This window comes from Orcinus orca, chromosome 12 (genome assembly GCF_937001465.1).
Source record: "Orcinus orca chromosome 12, mOrcOrc1.1, whole genome shotgun sequence".
Taxonomy (NCBI): Eukaryota; Metazoa; Chordata; class Mammalia; order Artiodactyla; family Delphinidae; genus Orcinus; species Orcinus orca.
Window position 1 is genome coordinate 56,676,906 of NC_064570.1, and position 14,784 is coordinate 56,691,689.

General features: G+C 35.3%; 1 protein-coding gene across 3 annotated transcripts in view; it reads left to right on the forward strand.

The window, feature by feature from the left end:
- ASCC3 (activating signal cointegrator 1 complex subunit 3) overlaps positions 1 to 14,784 on the forward strand; it is a 331,462-nt gene that overhangs the window by 98,016 nt on the left and 218,662 nt on the right. The window lies entirely within an intron of this gene.

The following is a 14,784-nucleotide window of genomic DNA, read 5'->3' on the forward strand; positions in this document are numbered from 1 at the left end:
GGACAATTCAGGGGAGTTTAATGGAAAATAGATGATGTAGCTTTTGAAACAATGAATAGACATGTGATTTGAGGGGCTTCCCTGGTGGCGCAGTGGTTGAGAGTCCGCCTGCCAATGCAGGGGACACGGGTTCATGCCCCGGTCCAGGAAGATCCCACATGCCGCGGAGCGGCTGGGCCCGTGAGCCATGGCCGCTGAGCCTGCAGGTCCAGAGCCTGTGCTCCGCAATGGGAGAGGCCATAGCAGTGAGAGGCCTGCGTAATGCAAAAAAAAGAAAAAAAATGTGATTTGAGGGTATCTTCATTTCCTAGGGCTGCCATAACAAATTATCACAAACTTTGTGGCTTAAAATAACAGACACTTAATTCTCTCACAGTTCTGGAGGTCAGAAGTCTGAAATCAGGGTGGCGGTAGGATTTAGTTGCTTCTGGAGGCTCTGATAGAGTATCCTTTTCGCATCTCTCTCCTAGTTTTTGGTGGCTGCTGGCAGTCTGTACACACATCACCCCAGTCTCTGCCTCAGTCCTCACATGGACTTTTTCCCTGCATTGCCCTTTCCCCTACTTTTCTAAGAACACTATTTTTAGGTTTAGGATCCACCCTAATACATATGATCTTATCTGCAGGTCCTTACCTTAATTATGTCCGTAAAGATCCTTTTTCCAAATAAGGTTACAGCCACAATTTCTGGGTAGACATGTGTTTTGGGACGCCACCATTCAACCCATGACAATGGGTATGCCAGGTATACTGAACCACAAAGCAAGGAAAAAAATCAGGTTCCAGTTAAATGTATTTTGGACTTGATAAGGATAGAGTGCATTATAATAAACATTTCAGTCAGTTTTACCAGTTATTCTTAAGTTTGCCTTTCATAGACACTCTTTATTTTTTTCATAGACACTCTTGAAAAATCAACTCTTAATATTTATATACAGGCATGTTCATTGTAGTATTTTTAAAAAATATAAAACAGAAAGAGTAAGAAGAAATTAAATATCTATGAATAGAAGACTAGTTAAACAATATGAAATTTCACTTGATAAAATAAAATATTCCTTAAAATGATGTTTTCTGGGAATTTTTAATGGCCTTAGAAAGTGAAGTTTAGAAAAAAATACAGGAACAGCTCTTTATGTTAATACAATTATGTATTCTATGCAATAACCAAAACGCTATCAGGAGGAATAATTATAGTAGTTATGTCTGGTGGTAGGATTATGGAAGATTTTTTCCCCACTTTTTCTACTGTAAGACTGTGTTAATGTTATAATCTAAAAAATAAGCATAATTTTTATTTTACTCTAGGAATCATTGTTTTATTCAGCATAATTATTTTTCTTCGATATAGTTGTTTCATAACCTATGACCCAATTACCTAATTTTTTGGTAAAGCCTAGGGAAAGGAAACTAAAATTTATGGGACACCAGCTAGCATGATGCTCTTGTCACTATGCTAGTTGCCCTACAGACATAACAATGCAGTTCTGTTAAGGAGAGTAAGGCTTATTGAGGTAACAGGTCTTGCCTGGGCTCCCATTTCCAGTAAATCATGTAGATAGGATTGGATTCCAAGTCTTCAGATTTCAAAGTTTGTGATAAATTTCTACTAAAATATGTCACTTTTGCCCATCTTTTATATCCACAGTTTGTTGTTTTAGGTGGTGATGGTGGTGGTTTAAACCACCAAGATACTGAAGGAGCTTGGTAGTATTTGAAAGAAAATCAGTAAAATGAGGGTTTGTCATGTGAGGGGAAAAATGCCTATCTATAGATGTTTAGTTTTCAGGTCAGTTCAATATAATGTGTATAGCAAATAAATGAAATAATTAATTTTTAAAGTTACTGAAAATAACAAAATTACCTTATTTAGAGATCAAAAGTTGGGAAAGTAAAGGTGTGTTAATTTTTTAAAGAAATTCCAAAATGCCACCATTTTAGGACTTAGTGATTAATAATGAAGGCTCTAGTTAAGAGTACTTTTAGAATTTTGGAAAATTTCCCAAAATGTAGAGATAGTGAAGGCTTTAGTTCACTGAAGCATTTGTTTTTGTATTAATAGCTTTAGTTTTTGGAATGCTAAAATTAAAAAATTTTAAACTCATCTCTAAATTGTAAAATAGAATTTTGTCATATCAGTGGTGACAGTATTTGTTACTATTCTTTTAGTTTGTGAAGGACTGATATTCAACTCTTCTCAGGATATATGACAGTACCAGTTGTTAAAATATTGAAATACTTTTTAGCTCGTTGGGAAATGGATACTGCTAAGACCCTCCAAGTGCAGCTCCTACCAACTCATAATCCAGCAATTAAAGGGTTAGTACCTGGACCAGTAGGAGGCCTTTAGGATGTAGTTTTAGCCCTAGGGCAGCTGTTCCTATTAGTTGGTTTTCTTGAAGTTAATTACCCTATTTCCTCCTTTCCTGTACCAATGCTGACTTCCCCAGGCCTCCGTGCTTGTCTGGGGTGGGAATGAAAGAATACGTTGGCCTGTCAGTCTGGCATCCTTACCACCCTGCCTTTCTGGTGGACAGTTGTCCATTCATACTGGTTGTTAAATATTTTAAATATTATACCTGATTTTTTTATTAATACTACTAGAGTTTAAAGATTTATTAGTGAAGACCAGTATCTGTTTCAGTAAAGGTTAGTAGATAAAAACAATGATCAAGGATGTAGCTCTGGTTATTAATGACAGTTTCCTTCAATTAAAAAAATTTCTTTTACCATATTTATAGTAGCCTCTTTAAAGTCATTGCTGAACACAGCATGTGGCCCATTAGGAGCCAGATTTCATTGACTGCCTTTTTTTTTCTGTGAATGAGTCACATCACCCTGTTGCATAGCTAGTAATTTGGGGTTGAAAATAAAAAGTTTTAGCAACTCTAGATTCTATTCATCCAGCCTTTTCCTTGAAACATTTTAAATTTGATTTTGTTAAAAAATATAGAGAATTATCACCTAAAAACAAGAATAACAATTATATTTATATATAATCACTTTAGCTAAGAAATTTTTATTCTTTTTATATAATTTGTAGACTTAGCACTTTGAACTGAATCATGTTTAAAATATTGTCTTTATACAATAAAGAGAAAGGATTTTTACAGATTTGTGTAACACTACAATGTTATGTACAGTTTCTATATTTATGGACACATTTGTAGAAATAGTGTTATGTATGATAGCTTTCAGGGCTAGCTGAACATATAATTGCAGAGATCATTATCTTAAAACTACACATCAAGGGGCTTCCCTGGTGGCGCAGTTGTTGAGACTCTGCCTGCCGATGCAGGGCACACGGGTTCGTGCCCTGGTCCGGGAAGATCCCACATGCCGCGGAGTGGCTGGGCCCGTGAGCCATGGCCGCTGAGCCTGCGCGTCCGGAGCCTGTGCTCCTCAATGGGAGAGGCCACAACAGTGAGAGGCCCGTGTACCGCAAAAAAAAAACAAAAAAAAAAAACAAAAAAAAACTACACATCAAGACACATAGACTGATAGATATTTTTTGTGTGTGTGATTTTTACTTTCATAATGTCTTATGAAGTCACACAAATTAGATAAAAATTTGACACATAACCATCTTTATTAAAAATAAAATTTCCTGAAACTGGAACCATTCTAGAGCATCTGAGACCATACCTATGATATAGCCTACCTAAAGAAATGAGTTTTATATCCTGGTGGGTACAATGAAATTAAGGGAAGAAATTAAGTCAGTTTGTTCCTCTTTTATTACTTGCAAGTCCAGACTTACGAAATTTTCTGTAAATGTTAAGTTTGACTTTGGTAATCTTATCTCACTGCTATGCTGTATCCAGGGTTCTTCTTCTGTATCTTTCTGCTTTAGTCTTTCTGTATACCGTTAACAGACCAGTTAAGAAAACAAAAAAACAAAACAGACCAAAAAACCCCCTGCATTGACCTACTAGAGAATGGACTTGAGGATACGGGGAGGGGGAAGGGTAAGCTGGGACAAAGTGAGAGAGTGGCATGGACATATGTACACTACCAAACGTAAAATAGATAGCTAGTGGGAAGCAGCCGCGTAGCACAGGGAGATCAGCTCGGTGCTTTGTGACCACCTAGAGGGGTGGGATAGGGAGGGTGGGAGGGAGGAAGATGTAAGAGAGAAGAGATATGGGGACATATGTATATGTATAACTGATTCACTTTGTTATAAAGCAGAAACTGACATACCATTGTAAAGCAATTGTACTCTAATAAAGATGTTAAAAAATTTTAAAAAACCAAAAAACCCCTGCATTGATTTGGTCTTTTGCGTTGCTGTAGAGAGGCAACTCTCAAAATTGATATGGGGACACCCAGAGTTTGCTAAGACTCTTCACGGGATCAGCGAAATTAAAACCAGTTTTTGTAATAGTATTATGATGTTATTTTCTTTTACTCTCATTTTCTCACAAGAATAGAGTTGAGTTTTCCAGAGGCTACATAATGTGTGATGTCATCATCACTGACAACTAATGGAATGAGTACTTTGTAATTTTGTGTTGTAAAAATTTCTTAGTTTCAATTTCTCAGGTAAGAAGTATTGACAGATATAACCCAGAAAAAGAAAAGCTGTTCGGGGCCTCAGTAATTTTTAAGAGTGCAAAGGAGTCCAAAAGGCAAAACGTTTTGAGAACCTCTATTATAGGGGAAAGCTCCTTATGTATGACATTGGATTCTCTTCATAATCTACATCCAGCCTGATTTTCAGCCTAATGTTCCCAGCTGCTTTCCAATATAAACTTCAGCCAGACCATTTCTGCTTTTTCTAAAATAACATTACTCAACATTTTCTCAAATGAACTTTGCTAATTAGTAAGTTTCGTCTTGCATTTTCTTTTTCATGATGTCTTCCTTTATTCATTGACATTTCTCTAAATCTTATCCATTCTACTAAACTCAGTTTGAACTCTAAGTACTTCATTTCCTCTTGCCTGAGTCCAACAGCACCATTCATTTATATTCATGAAATAATACCTTGACCCCAAAGAACATGCTTTTGGATCTGGTGTGGTCTTAGAAATCTGGGCAATCTCAAACAAAATTTTGATTGCTCTTATACCATATTCAGTTGTGTTAATGAACTGTTGCTAGTGAAAGAGTATTTATGGAAAGAAAAGGCAGGTAACATTTGAATTCAAATTATGGGCCAGTCACTATGCTAAGTGCATATATACCTCCTCAGTAAGTCATTACAAAAGCCTTGTTGAGTAGTGTCTCCATTTCACACATACAGGAAGCAAAACTCATTAAAATCTATCTCGATTTATATATTATATATTCAGAAGGTTGATGAGCATCTCTTTGTCTCTCATTTGCTTGTCTCTGTACTTCCCTAGATCTGGGCAGGGGCCATGTGCTTGGCCTCTGTAATAGTTTATAAGTGGAACCTCGTATTTTGTGCTTGCTCTTTATTCTCCTCCAATGTACCCCTACTATCCATGATGGTAATTTCTGTAGACCTGAAACTATATAGTTATTAACCTCTTCACACTATCCTTCTACCTATTCTCACATGCTCACAGATTAATAGACTGTGCTGCTATCACTGCCTTTGAGATTGGGCTGTAGAGAGAGCAAAGCAGGAGTATTGCAGGGCATGTGGGAGTACAGACACACTCAACTTTTATTTTTGAATTTCCTACTTTCCCTACTTTTTCCACTTTTATAATTTTTAATAGCTTTTTAATGATTCCCATTGTATATTTCCTTTGGTAAGTAAGTTTCCTAATAATTAACACAATTAAATATAATCTTAAATTTTCCCTCTTTTTTTTTTTCTTTTTCATATTTTACTACAGAGGTACTTCTGATGTATTATTAGTTAATATGTAATTTGTAAACTGCTACTTCATATCCTACCCATACAAAATCATTTTACAAAAATATTCTAAAAACTAGTAGATAAAACGTGTTCTGTGCTGGGCTGTTACTGGAAGGTATCATTCCCTGTCATTTTTAAATACTTTTTCAGTGTTGTTTGTTTATCTTTTTTTTTTTTTTTTTAGTATGGGAAGCCAAATTAATCTCATTTGCAAATTCTCTGTCATGCTCTTCTGATCATATTATTTCCTTGCTCATAAATTTTCATTGGTTCTTTACTGTTTAGTGAATTAAGTACAACTACCTAGCTTGTTAAGAATCTTGTATAAATTAAGTATAATGCGAGATGTGATCTGTTTTGTGGTTCGCTAGGGATTTTCAGGTCTAGCAGCAGTTATGATTTTATTGAGGTTTGATATAAAATTTCCTTTTACAAGAGAGAATTATATAATTCTAAGATTTATTGTCAGAAGAAGTAGTCTGTGTAGGCAACAGATACCTCTTTGGTGTTCAACTGAAAAGCAACTTTGAACAATTTAGTAAATTTGTCATCAGCGAAAACATCAATCTACTTTTCCAACCTTATTTTTCATTATTCTACATCTACTGTTAATTTCAAATGTCTCCCCCTAAATGTACTCTTTATCAAAAATTGCTATTTTAAAATACTCATTTTGCTTTTCAGTGGTTCAGCTGAGCAGTTGAGCTTTTTCTTATACTCTTTCCTCAACTCAGATTATCCCTTCTGCATTCTTTCCTAGTATCATAGATGCAGTATTCTTTTAAATCTCACTGAAAATACTGGTCAGAAATTTTAGAAAAAGTTTCTCCTCTCCTAGCAGTAACTCTGTATCAAAGCAAGGCATTTGCTCTGAGTTCTGAAATCATTATCCTTTTCAAAAAATTTGCTCATCCTTATCCTGGGCGGAGTTTATCTCTGCAGCTTTGGAAGTTGAAATGGGTTATTTCAGGTTTTGTTTTTGTTCCCATTTTGGCTGGGGATGAAGGGAGCTTTGTCAAATCTGTTAGGCCCAGGCAACAGCAAAGGGAACCCTGAATTTCTGTTGTATTATTCTGCCAACTCAGAGCTCATCCAGCCACCTTAGTTGGGAGGGTGTGTGTGGTGTGTATATATGCATGTGCTTATGTCACATTCAGTGTTCCTGCCCCAATTTACTCTTCTCTTAAGGGGATTCTTCCTCTGGCATATATTTTATTGATTATTTCACTGAAAATGTGTATATACTTAAGGGTGGAGGGGAGGAAAAAGGGGAGGAAAAATGGTTAGAAATTACACATGCTCAGGTTACAGTTTTATCTGGATATATGTGTATATGTTTCATTTAATGTTGTTACCTTTCTGTATAAAATCGGAGGATATCTTTATTGTATCTCCAGTTCTAAAGGGTATTTTTGCTGGATATAGATTTGTAGGTTATAAGTTCTTTTCTTTCACCACTTGAAAAATGTGTCACTTTTTCTGACCTCCAAGGTCTCCAAAGAAATATTCACTGCCATTCACATTACTGTTCCCCTACAGGTAATTTGTTTTTTCTTTCTCTTGATCACCTTTCAAGATTCTTTCTTTGACTTTGCTTCGTGTTTATAGATTTATGTCTTTTGTCAGGTTTGGGAAATTTTTATCCTTTATTTCTTCAGCCTTTTACTTTTTCTCCTTTCTTTGTTGGACTGCACTGATGGGAATGTTAGTTTTTTTGTTATTGTCCCACAGGACCCTGAGATCTGGTTTTCTTTTTCTATTCTTCAATATGTTTTCTCTGTTGTTCAGATTGGATAATTATGATCCATCTTTGAGTCCACTGATTCTTTCATCTGTTGTCTGAATTCTTGCCATTGGGCCCTACCAGTAAATTTTTAATTTAGGTTGTTGTAGTTTTCAGTTCTCAACTTTTTTTTGGTTTTGCTTTATGTTTCTTTGCTGAGACTTTGTTTCATTTGTTTTGAGTGTGTTTGAAACTGTTCTTTAAAGGATTTTTATGGTAGTTGCTTTAAAAGTCTTGTCAGATAATTCCAACATCTTTGTCATCTCAGTGTTGCATGTTTTTTCTCATTTGAGTTGAGATTTTCCTGGTTTTTATGTTATTTTCAGTCATACTCTGTACATTTTTGTACATTTTGGGTATGGTGTTATGAGACTGTGGTTCCTACTTAAATCTTGTTACCTGTTACTCTCTGGCTGGGATAGTTGTCAGGACTTTTTCCACACGTGTCCCCAAACCCTCAGTGCTAGTCTCATTACACAATAAGGTTGGGGAGGAACAATTTTTTTTTCATGCTGTTTGGCTGGTGTTGTCAAAAAGTTTCTGTTCATGGGACTTCCCTGGTGGTGCAGTGGTTAAGAATCTGCCTGCCAATGCAGGGGACACGGGTTCGAGCCCTGGTCCAGGAAGATCCCACGTGCCATGGAACACCTAAGCCTATGTGCTGCAACTACTGAGCCTGCACTCTAGAGCCCGCAAGCCACAACTACCGAGCCCACAGGCCACAACAACTGAAGCCTGCGTGCCCTAGGGCTGCGTGCCGCAGCTACTTAGCCTGCATGTTGCAACTACTGAAGCCCGCGTGCCGAGAGCCCGTTCTCCGCCATAACAAGAGAAGCCACCGCAATGAGAAGCCCGTGCACCCCCACTCACCACAACTAGAGAAAGCCTGTGCGCAGCAACAAAGACCCAATGCAGCCAAAAATAAAATTAAAAAAAGAAAAAAAGTTTCTGTTCATCAGGGCTGCCCTCCATCAGTACTTTGTTTAGAGAAACTTCTTGTATCTTGGGTGTTTTGTTTTATTTTGTTTCGTGTGTGAGTTCTGTACCCTTTCACTTTCCTAGTTTTGAGCTTCTTCAGCACCTGGTTGGGATATATAGGAGTCAAAGAAAGAAAGAAAGGAACTCACTGCCAGGTTATTCCTTGAATCCTGAGATCCCTATGCAGTCTCGCTTCTTATTTCCAATTTTTACATCAGCTCATTCTGCTTTATTGAGTTAAAGTTACAAAATTCACTGTTCTCATGCTGATGGACAGCAAACAATTAAAATGATCACAGAATAATGACTAAGCTATATGTGTGTGATTACTAAGAAAGTTTTTTTGTTTTGGAAGTCTGGAACTTCTAAATATTTTACTGTTTAAAATTACTATTTTATTGAATTAAAAGTTGAAAACAGAGGACCATATAGTTAGCTCTGAGAAGAAAAACTTTCATAAACAGAAATGTAAAAGTAGTATAAAGTTCAGAAGTGCAAAAGCATTCAGCCTATATTTTTTACTTGTGAAAAAGAGGCTTAACTATATTTGGAAACATCATTTGTCATTTTAAGTTTGGCTAATTGAATATAAATATACACTTAAAGCAAGTTTTAAAGTACTAGTGCTTCTTTGATTAATAGCAGTTCCAGACCTCATTTTAAGGGGAAAATCCTGATAAATTACTTTTGTGTCCTATTCTTAAAAAAAAAAAAAAAGATTCTTTAAATATATGAATCTTAAACCTCCTAATGACATCTGTAACCCTAAAATATTTTATTTTGTATTCTTTTCCAGGTGGACACATAACTGAAAAAAGTAGAGACTACTTTTAGTAACTTCACATCTAAAAAATTCATATGTATTCTATTTATAATAAAGATAAATTGACTCTTCTGACTGAATTAACCAGATCATTTTATAAAATTATCACTCGACCTAGTACTTTTAGATAGCAAATATAAAATGTTTTGCAAAAGAATCCTAGAAGTGAGTTGTAACAAGGTTGATGTTTTAAGGGACACATTTGAGGTATATGAAAAACCATTCACTAACTATTTGCTGAATTATGAACTTGTATCTCTAAAAGTGTCTTAATCCTATATGCTTCTAAAGGGCTAATTTGTTGTGCCTCATTAGTAGTTTGGAAAGTATCAGAGTATTAGCTTGTCTTAGCTGATTTTAAATGGGTCTGACTAGTCTGTGTAGAAGATGAAAGAGAATAAATAGCTCTTGGTGGATTGTGGCTGTGGGCATGAGGTATCAAGAAGATGTTCAGTGGGGGGACAGACGCTACTTGTGGAGAGAGCTACCCTGAAGTTTTGTGTGTGCCTAAGATAAATTTTGCTGCACACTTTCTCAATATTCAGTACGAGGGTTTTATGTTAAAGCTAAAACTAGGAACTTATTAACTTTGTGATTTCATTAGTTCTTTGTTTTATTTATTATTGCTTAGGGAGCAAAAATGAAAATTACAGAAATAATTAATAATTTTAACTTTTATTATACTCAAGAACAGATTGTCCCAGTATATGTGTGGCAGTACAGTATTTTGGGAAGCTGAGTGAATGACAGAGTTCTATGGTCAGATAGTCAGGTAGTCTGATCCCTGTGAGAGACTGATAATCCTATGAGTATAAGAAAAACTAAGATGCCTTGCAGTGAACTTAACTTATCTAACTTTAGCTTAGCATTTTCCAAACTTAATTGAATATAGATCATTTCTTTCCCAGAAAAATTATTACTAGAACTTGATTTGAGAAATGCTACCCCGGAACATTTTCACAGATTTAGTGAAGTCATGTTCCAGGGGGAAGAGTTAGTCTTACTTTTGATAGTTTTAAGAAATCAACCTCAGGTAAGTGTTCTATGTTGCTGTGGTCTTTGGTATAATGTATTTGGTTCTGACCAAATCTGAATATATTAAAAGTACTTTGTTTTAAACCAAACTTTCTTTTCAACACTTAGAACTCCTTAAAATATTTTATGGGTAATGCTTTTAAAATTTTGTACTGTTGATATATGTATTCAAGAAAATTCTATTTGTTGTTAGTGGCTTGCAAAGCATTTTTTTCTTAAAACAAATAACTCAGATACATTAATTATAAAAGGAGTGTGAATTTTCAGCACAGTTACTGAATGGTTGAATATTTGGACTTTAATCATGGTCTAAAACTAATGATAAACTAACTCTTCAGGTCTTCCCGAGAATACGCAGAAATTGCAGTATCAAATAGTGTACAGATTAAAGATTATATTTTTCTAGACAGTGTTGTTCTGTGCCAAAATAAGATCTCAAAATAATGTTGTCTTTTTTAACGTAGTGTCTTCTTCATTGATGTCAGATTCTGTTTTAGAAATGTCAAGATATTCTTAGAGTAATGAAACTTTCTCCTCTAGGTAGAAGGCATTTTTTTATTTGTCCATTTTTCCATGCCCTTTTATGACATTTAACGCAACCTCCTTCCACATCATATCAATTTAATTCTGATTCTGGTATTTTAGGACAGCCAATAGCCATTTTTATTGTGAGAAAATACAGTTTTTTGCTGTTGAATATTTTAGCAACAAACTACTTATCAGAGATCTTGGTCAATTTCTGTCAAATTTAAGACATTAATTAAAGTTTTTACTTCTTCTTTCTCTAATTTTCAGTTTCAACTTACAAGAAATTTAAATATCACCAACTTTATTTTGTTTATGTTACTTGGCACTTATGTGTATATTAGGGTACAAATTGAATAGAATGTCATCTTCAAAATGTTAGATTGCTAAAAAATCTTTGATCAAAAACCTTAGATCAGAATGATTGATTGGTAAAGCCCAGATCCAAGCTTTAGAGACCCTCCCACGTCCGTGTTCTGAAGAAGGCCCTTTCATTTCTTATGTATTTCCTATTACATAGAAGCAGAACAAGCAGGAAAAATAGCTTGATGGGTATATTTTTAATTTTGTGCTTATTAGATTGTTTACTTTCATTTTTCTCATACTTAACTTCACATTTGAGAGTTTTGCACTTAAACTGGTATTCTGGATTTCAAAAGAAACAATAATGTAAAAAAAAATACTACACTTAAGCATATTCTGAACATCTTATGTACAGAAACTTGAAGTGTTTGTTGCATAAGTCATACAGTTTGGTCAAAATCTATGCAGTGGGCATCGTATCACTTTTGGTTGGCTCATGTAAATAGAATTTGGGTCCATTTAACATTCTGGACATAGTTCTGACAGGTTGGAGGGTAAATTGGATGTAATATACCAAAATAACATTTTCCTAGCAGACAGTTTTGAACTTGAATACATGGTAGGACAAAATAACTTCTTATAAGAATAGTGAGTTTGGTTTTAAACATGTAGATCATGAAAAGATGTCTGGAGTTATAAACAAAACTGAGTTGGAAGGGCAAACAAGTCCAAAAAGACTCTGGTAACATTTCTGGAATAAGTTAGAAATATAATGTCACCTGGGTTTTCACATATAATTCCTAATGGATCTGGTGAAACGTGCTAAATGCTCTGTACTTGGGGGTTAGGATTTCCTGAATCTTATTAACTTTGCCCTTCCAGTTTCATAAAAGGTTTCATCTCTTTTACATGGGTGTATTTAAACAAACAAACAAACACAAAACAGCAAGATAATATAGACTAAAGGTAGTTGAGAAAGGCAAAGGAAAATATGGGCCAGGTTAAAAAGAGGAGCCCAGAACAATACTGATGCACTAATGCATGTAACATTATGGAGAGAGGCCTGACCTGGTCTATAAATCACAGTGACCCTTTCTTTGCCCAGGAAAAGCTATTCTTGAGGTAAGAAGCAAAAATATTTCCCAAGGGCTCTTAAAAAGAGAAAGATAAGTGATCTGATGAAACAAAGTGTCAACAATGTCTGTCCAGTAGATTCAATGATAGGTTTTATGGACCTTTTAAAAAAACAATAGGTCTGGCATGTAGGAATCTATGGGTCTCTATAAAGTGGAAGGGTAATCTGTGTTTCCTTTTCGCTTAGGGAATTACAAATATGCCATATGTCCCCATGTTCAAGTATTCAGTATCGATGACTGCCATATATTTGCTGGGGTTCTCACTGCTTGCTTTGCATGGTAGTGCAGGACTGTGAAAATCACCATGCAAACTGAAACCATGCAACATGATCTTCATAATGGAAAAATGTTTCCAGAGGGGTTTTGGGCAGCAACCTGTAGTCAAGCACATTCATGTTTTTACTGCAAAACTTTCCACACCAAGTGTAAATTTACATATCAGTTCAGGTCAGGTTTTGCCAGGAAAGATTAAAAAAATACTTTGTCTCTCAGAGTTGGGTTTTTTTTTTTTTTAATCTTAGAATTGGAGGTACAATTATGGACCTGCATTAGGTGTCTGTGGGAAAATGCATTCACATTAACAAATTTGGAGGCCAGAAATATGTAGCACTGCCTTTGGTTAGTTTTGGAAGCATTGGTAGGGGCCTGGGGCACCTTTCCTAGTTTGTGACCTTCATTTTATCCTGTATCAGAAATTCAGAAGCCTGGATAAGGAACTCCAATAGGATAAGATTTAGGTGTAAGGTAGGAAATCGTATAATTGCGTTGCATCCTAAGATTTGAAGCAAACTTATGATAGGCATTTAACTTTTATTTTCTATAACTGAGTTAATGCCCAACTATAGAGTAATAAAGTGGATCAATTTTACTCTTAAAGATGATTTTCAGTTTTTAAAATATTTCATATAATTATAATTGAAAAAATCTGCTTTGCTTTATTTTATGTAATTTAAATGGAAAACTGGGATATTAATATTTGTATTGGTCATGCAAATGAGTCTCTCCATCTTGAGGCAAATTTTAATGTGTAAACCTGGATTTATATTGGCAATGAGCATGAAGGAATGACCTAAGGGCACTGTTCTCAGACATGTTTGGATCATAGACCAGTGAAAATCTGATGAAAGCAGTGGACCCTGTCCCCTGGAGTTTGGATTGGGGGAGCAAATATGCACAAATATATGCAGTTCTGCACAGTATGTTCTAACGGTTCACTAATTTCAGGCAAGGGAACCCTTGTAACCATTCTTTCATAAAGCAGAGGGTGCCATGACTTGGGAATTATAATCCTAGACTACCTTGGTTGGGCACAGCATTCACTGGAATCTATACAGACTTGCATGGCCCTTAGTTTTAGTAGGACACTACAGATTTTAGCTGTGCTGTGCTGGCTGTTTTCCTGTATTGGGGATCAAATGTTTTATGTAAGAGTGGTGGCATATATATATATTGTTAGGTACTACAATAATACCATTATTATGTCAGTCATGACATAAAAGCACCTGAAAAGTTTTGTAGAATTTATTCTATAAAAAGTGTGCAGTTATAAAAAAACATAGATTTGGTTAGTGAGCTTCCTATTTTATAAAAGTTAGATGTGATACATATATGCAATGGAATATTACTCAGCCGTAAAAAAGAATGAAATAGTGCCATTTGCTGCTTACCTAGAGATTGTCATAGTGAGTGAAGTTAAGTCAGAGAAGGACAAATATTGTATGATATCACTTATATGTGGAATCTAAAAAAACGGTACAAATGAACTTATTTACAAAAGAGAAATCGAGTTACAGATGTAGAAAACAATCTTATGGTTACCAGGGGAGAAAGGCAGGGAGGGATAAATTGGGAGATTGGGATTGACATAGTCACACTACTGTATATAAAATAGATAACTAATAAGGACCTACTGTATAGCACGGGGAACTCTACTCAATACTCTGTAATGACCTATATGGGAAAAAAAATCTAAAAAAGACCGGATATATGTGTATGTATAACTGATTCACTTTGCTGTACAGCAGAAAGTAACACAACATTGTAAATCAACTACAATCCAATAATTTTTTTTTTTAAAAAGATTGATTCTTGAAGACTCTAGGGCAAATACACTTCATGAGTCTTGATGATACAGCATGCATTTTTCAGATATTGGTGTATAGCCAGTAACATATGATAGTTCCAGGGAAGCTGTACTGTCTTGGCAGACATAATTTACTCTTTGAACAGTCAGTTCTTCTAAAACTGAGCTGCCTTGGGTAGGGCAGGGACTTTATAATTCAAGCATATCTTCAAGTTTCTTCCCCCAAGGCATCCACAGAAACATAAGAGCATTCTACATACTCATTAGTATCTGAGATATATT